Source organism: Mytilus californianus, unplaced genomic scaffold (genome assembly GCF_021869535.1).
Source record: "Mytilus californianus isolate M0D057914Y unplaced genomic scaffold, xbMytCali1.0.p SCAF_1, whole genome shotgun sequence".
Taxonomy (NCBI): Eukaryota; Metazoa; Mollusca; class Bivalvia; order Mytilida; family Mytilidae; genus Mytilus; species Mytilus californianus.
This window is the reverse complement of record NW_026262581.1, coordinates 54,401,046-54,407,630: the sequence shown is the minus strand read 5'-3', so window position 1 is coordinate 54,407,630 and position 6,585 is coordinate 54,401,046. Positions and strand designations below refer to the sequence as shown.

The following is a 6,585-nucleotide window of genomic DNA, read 5'->3' as shown; positions in this document are numbered from 1 at the left end:
TTTTGACACTTAATCTATCAACTCAGTATCACTAATTTTGTTCCTACTTTTAGAATCTTGTGATGAAGTGTATACATGTCCAAATGCAACATTTGATGCAGATGAGTTGATCGATTATGAATATGATGAAGAACATTTCAAATGGAAGATGACTATGCATTTAAACTTCCTTGATGTTTCCTGTCCGTTAGTATTTTGTTTTATTAAAGTCAACTGTATTCATTATACCAAGTATCGAGGATTATTATCGCAATTGTTTCAACCCATTCAACACAATTTCCATGATATTGAAATTATTTAATTAAGTCAAGTAAATTATGTAACTAATAAACCTAATTGCACTTTTTATCTTTACATTTTTTTTATTCGGTACATTGTTCCAGATACTTATCGGAAATGCTGACTTGCATTAAGAACTACGGAGCAATATGTGATGACAAACAGCAACACAGTCATGTTTAGAATGATGGAATACACGTACAATCCAGTATGCATCACTAACAAAGCAGGTACGCATGATACTATTGCAAGTTGAATCAGAATTTGCCCAACTGACAAACACTAGTTTACCATTGGCAGTGTCCCGACATGCATTGCAGTCGTTCCATTTTGCAGGACCTACATGTCCTATTTAAATTGAATCATTTGTTTCCCCTGAATAATTCTGAAATAGTTGTCACTGAACGTGAAGCAAGCCTTTAATCTAGCAGAACATGATTAAATTATAAGTTGTAATTTACTTTGAACTAGCTTTCAGTAACGAAGAGTACTCTCATTATCGTTCTTTGTGTATATTGTTTTTATGTAATGCTTGTTCCTGTACCGATCTTTTAGGCATAGCTATTTGCAAATGAGTTTCACATTTTTTTCTTGTGTTGTGCTGTTGCACAACGATCCTAGGTTTGCGGAAGGATAGAGCGCTCACATGTTTTACCTCGCTACCTTCTTTATGAGCCTGTCAAAAGTCAGGATCCTGTACATGTAGTTCACTGGTTGTCGTAGGTTCATGTCTGTCATATTTGGTTTTTTTTTCTTGTAAATTGTTTTGCTATAAATTAGGCGGTAAAATTTATCGTTTGAATTTTTCACATTTTTCATGTCGGGGCCTTTTATGGCCGACTGCACGGTATGGGCAATGCTAATTGTATCATAGGCAATCACACCACATCTTCTTATTTTGATCTTTATAAATCATTGGTTTTTTGATTCCAAAACTAAGTAAACCGAAGACGATGTCAAAATGATGAACTTTTAGATCGACAGCATATTTGTTGAGTTTGTGTGATTGGCATTGCTACAGTCGATATTCCAAAAACTTCTTAGTATATACTTCTAAATGCCGATTTGATTTTGTACTCATATAAAATAGAATTTATTCAAACATTCTCAGGAAAAAAAAAGATTTTGCAAAGCTCTTTACTTTCACTTTCAGATATATTTATGATCTTCTTTCAATGAAAAAACACATTTCGGTGACTGCATGCATCTCGTGTATAAAGGGTACTACAGAAACTAAAAGGTCTGCTCTTTTCCTCGCTATTGGCAGAGATGGAGAACTTCAAACTAGAATATTACAAACTTGATGATTTCAAAACTTTTCAATCGTCAATTTTCTATTTCAAAGTAGTAACACACTCACTGACAGATCTTATGGTGTTTCCATATCAAATTTCATACATTATGCTCGTGCAATGTTTGCTCAATACATTACCAGTGGTGAGCACACAAACTGCTTCAACACAGTTATGAGGAAGAAAGACTGAAATTGACACTCAACTCACTAACAACATGTTTGCCTGGTTTCCGATCTTTTAGATTCCAGTATAGTCGTCTGATCTGTAGTTTTTACCGATTCCAATTCACTGCTGTAACATTTTCACTAGTTAATGATCTTACTTCTTTGTTGGTTTTAAATGCGAGAGTGCTTGAGATGTCGACACACAATTCCTACGGCTTATATTATGTTTTAAAGTATATTACTGGAAACATTGTGTGATAATATATAATTCGACACATATTAATGACAAACATAACATAATTTTCCAATGATTATAGAATTGACGGGATTAATTTCCTCCTGCTTCAATGACGAGGTGTATCAAGAAGAGTTGCTGGAATGCCACAACAATGCAGAGCAAGAATATATATAAAAAAAAGAGAATAACAGGTCACCAAGCAGAGCAAACAAAGACCCAGTAGACTGTGGGTAAGATTTAAAATAAGACATACAAAATTTAAGAAATCGCTAGAAAATAAAGGCAACAGTAATATACCGCTGTTCAATAGTCATTTCGATTAGGCAAAAACAAATCAGGGTAACAAACTAAACCCGAGGGAAAAACATCATCTATAAGAGGAAAACAACGGAACAACAGAAACACTGAACTACAACAAAAGCAAACGCTTACATACATAGAATCGGATTGTAGGTAACAACTGCCATATTCCAGACTTGCAGGATATTTGAAGAAAAAATGGTGGATTGAACCTGGTTTTATGACTAGCCAAACCACCCGCTTATAAACTACTACTGTAGTGCAAATGTGATGTGTTGCAAAGACAAAAGTTGGGGATATTTGGATATTGCTGCTTAATGTGATGTGGCAAATATATTATGGATAATTAGGACAAATAAAATACAAAAAAATAATCAAAGATAGAAGGTTCTGCAAAGGTGATCGACGGACAGGCATACTGTACTTTCAGTGTGCAAAGATATTTAAGGAAGGGGAAGAAACTTATCCCTGCAGCTTGCCTACCACCAGTCCCTCATTGCGTTGTGACATTGATTATGTACGTATTATTTTAAGTTGTTAAATAAAATTTAAAAGTAAACTGACATGATTCCTGAGAAACAATTATGCACTGTTCCACTGAACAACATATAAGAACACAACGTTTTGCTAGATGTATTTTTAGTATGTGCAAAGTTATTTAAATGTCTGCTTTTGTATTTTACTTTTCAGATTATGAAAATATTCTCGTAATTTAGTTTTCAGATTAAGTTTTCATAGACTATTCATTTTATGAACATTTAGGCGAAAACATGACAAAATGTCATTGTCACAACAAAATTTTAAATTTGTACACCGTAGTAAACAGAATGTTGTTAATTAATTCACAACAAAATCATTGTGAAGAAAGGAATGGCCTCGCGGGAAATATATGATACTGGATACCCAGTTCTATCGAACAAAACTTTTGTTCACTGAAATATATAGATTGTTGTTGAATTCATTCATAACAAAATCATTGTGAAGAAAGGAACGGTCTCGCAGGAAATATCTGAAACTCAATACCTAGTTCTACCGAACAAAACTTTAATATATGAGTACTCGAAGGCATCCCTAGCCAAAACCAAAATCATACCTAAGGTCAACTTTCTATAAACGAGTTTGAACCGAACTTTGAAATAGCTTCTTAATGTATTGAAGAATTTTAGAAACCTATGATATAAGGTACGTCATTGCCGAAGCACCAATAGGTGTGATTACGAAATACACTTGGACTAACAGAAAGCTTTAAAATTATTATTTTAGAGTCGAACGAATCCAGTGGAAATTAGCAGTACTCTTGCATGGGTATATTCAGGCCTTAAATTCAAGTATTCATTGAAATACAAATGTTCTATTAGGCCTCAGTGTGGAATTTGTCCGAATCGTAGAATCAAGTACCCTTCTAATATAATTAGATCGACGAAATTTGGTGTCCGTGAAAATAAATGGATCTATAGTGTTAGTAGTGCAGACACATAAATTGTTTGCATTTCGTCGTTGGTACAAATGTATCAATTAAACAAAGCTAACTTACACATTATACATGAACTGGTTATTGAACTACTGAATGTAGGGTTGAATATATAAAAACAAGTTTAACCCCCGTCACATATCCATATCCATAACCCCATGTCCATTTCCAGTTGTTTCCATTCGTTTGAAGTGTTTGAGCTTTTGATTTTGTGATTTGACAAGGGACTTTCTGTTTTGAATTTTCCTTGGAGTTCGATATTTTTGTTATTTTACTTTTTCCTCAGTCAGAAAAATTTTCAGTATTCTATTACTGTCATATCTATATGTTGTTTTAATTTGTTAATTGTGGTTTGTCATATTTTTCATTGTTTTTTTGTTGTTTATTCATCTCAATTTCTTTCGTTATTTGAAAAAAAAATGTGTTGTAGTTTATAGAATCGGAACGATTTGAAGCTTACAGTATGGTATATACTAGTCTTTGGTTAACAACTGTAAATCACACTCTGTTTTGGAGTGGGGTGGGGGTTGCTGTCTCATTGACATTTCAACACATTTCTATTTAATTCATATTATATATATTTATTTTAAAATGACAATTTTTAATCTGAAAGTCTGATTGTTCACAATAATTTATACTCGAATACAAAAATAGAATGAAATTTAGCATAAATAAGTTACGTAGTAAATATAGTTTAACAAGTCCGCTCTCCGCGGTGCATTTTTATTATAAATACTGAAGCAAAACACTGCATAAGTTTATGCAGAGAAGATATATTTTACGCTTTTTCTTTTTTATCTAAAACATTTTGTTCCAGAGTGTATGTATGGGCTTCATCTACTATTTCTTTTAAACCAATATTTGCATTTTTGTCTTTGGATTCTTTTTTATCTGCACCTTTCAGTTCAAAAAACGTATTCCAGTTTTGCAGACAAAATTGTATCTGACAGAAAAGCTATGTCGTCAGTTTTATCAAAATTAATATAATTTATGAAGTTGCATTTATGAAAATTAAGCATATACTTGGCATATGGTTTGTCAGCTTAACTTGTTTTAAGAGATATGATTGTTTTTATTTAAAAAGGTGTTCATAGAAATAAGAAGATGTGGTATGTGTGCCAATCAGACAACTCTCCATCCAAGACACAATGTGTAAAAAGTAATCAATTATAGGTCTAAGTACGGCCTTCAACACGGAGCCTCAGCTCACACCGAACAGCAAGCTATAAAGTGTCACAAAATGACTAGTGTAAAACAATTCAAACAGGAAAACCAACGTTTTAATCTATTTAAAAAACGAGAAACACTTATGAACCACATCAACAAACGACAACCACTGAACAGGTGCATACAAGTGCAGCGGGTTTGAACGTTTTATACACATCAGAAATTTGCAGGATTATTGTAATTTTTTATTGTACTCCGGAAAAATTGGATGTTTCAATGAAAATAGTTTGCGCTGCAACATATTAACACAGTTTACAGTATACTGCTTACAACATTTAGTATTAATCTTGCAGATAAGGACATTCAATATCATGTTTTCAAATAACGATCTCATGCAAGTATTTAAAATAAATGCATTGTTTCTTCCACTTGTTTGGTAGTTTGTTCATTGCTTGGAGATGGCAAACGCAGTGTATTTTTTTGTTTTTTTGTTTGTTTTAGAATTGTAGATGGTTGGGCAAGTTGTATACACGATGTAATCAAAGCGTGCAGTCCGGAGAACGCACATGTATTTCTACCAATAGTAGAGGCAGCTAAACCAGGCATTTGTATTATGTGAACAATTTTTTTTCGACTGTGGAACAAGTAATTAAAATATATGTTCACAAAGTTTTGTATTCATTTTCTTCAAAATCTTTAGTGACCACTTTCTCTGTTTGTTGCAACTCTTGTTTTCATCATGTATATATTCAACGTGTTTTAGTTTTGACCTGTAACAAAGAGTTTTATGAATATTTCAAGAATGTTCAGGACGAGAACAAATTAACAATAAATACAATAGGTAGTTCTTATAATAAAGGCCGTTTTATAATACTTGTAAGCCGAATTTAACTTCTCAATTCTGACCGGACTAGTCTGCGAACTTATACATCCCCACTGTGGCGACGGTTTTACTGCCGGTCGGTAGAAGACCAATGGTGATCACATTTCCTTTCTTCAGTCACTTTTAGGGGTACTTTTTGATTCGATGCAAAATCATTGCAGTGTCAGATGGAATAAACACTTTAACAACTTTAACAATTGTTACAATTTTCACAAGCGTTTGTAACTATATTCCTCTTATTAACACTACCATTGCTGATGATGATTCAATTTCTGTTTACCAATACCTCTCGTAATGAATAAAGACGCAATTAAAAATGTGGTAAAGCTAATAGTTTGTATAATTATCAACACATTAAAGCACACTTTAAGAAACACTTTAAATTTTGTTTTAAGCTTGTCACAGCATGTATTTTTGTTACCCTCTCTCGAAAAATTTCTGAATAAAATCTGCTGCACATTTGAGGTTGCATTTCTGTAAATATAGACAATGCAATTCCCCATAGGAACTCTCTTTATGGCTAAAACTGTAACACATTTACTATGAAGTTTCGTAAAAAATTATATTCTAGGATAGAAAGTTGATAATCACTACTTTTTTTATTCAAAGGTCAAAACATAGGACTGTGCGGCATATTTTCATCCTTTATATGCCACGAACTTCTAAGAGTTTAAACTTATACTAAAATTCTGCACTATCCCTCCCTTCACTTTATGTCTTACTCAGAATTCAATTCCAACGCCTACCATGTGCATTTATACTGGTAACATTCCCAAATTATGTCTCTA

General features: G+C 32.9%; 1 long non-coding RNA gene across 1 annotated transcript; it reads left to right on the top strand.

The window, feature by feature from the left end:
• The first annotated feature begins 389 nt into the window (after positions 1-389).
• Positions 390-5,561, top strand: LOC127714198 (uncharacterized). Its single transcript, XR_007987618.1, has 3 exons — positions 390-509; positions 2,056-2,206; positions 5,416-5,561. It is a non-coding gene; the product is annotated as an uncharacterized LOC127714198 (long non-coding RNA).
• Positions 5,562-6,585: the final 1,024 nt, after the last annotated feature.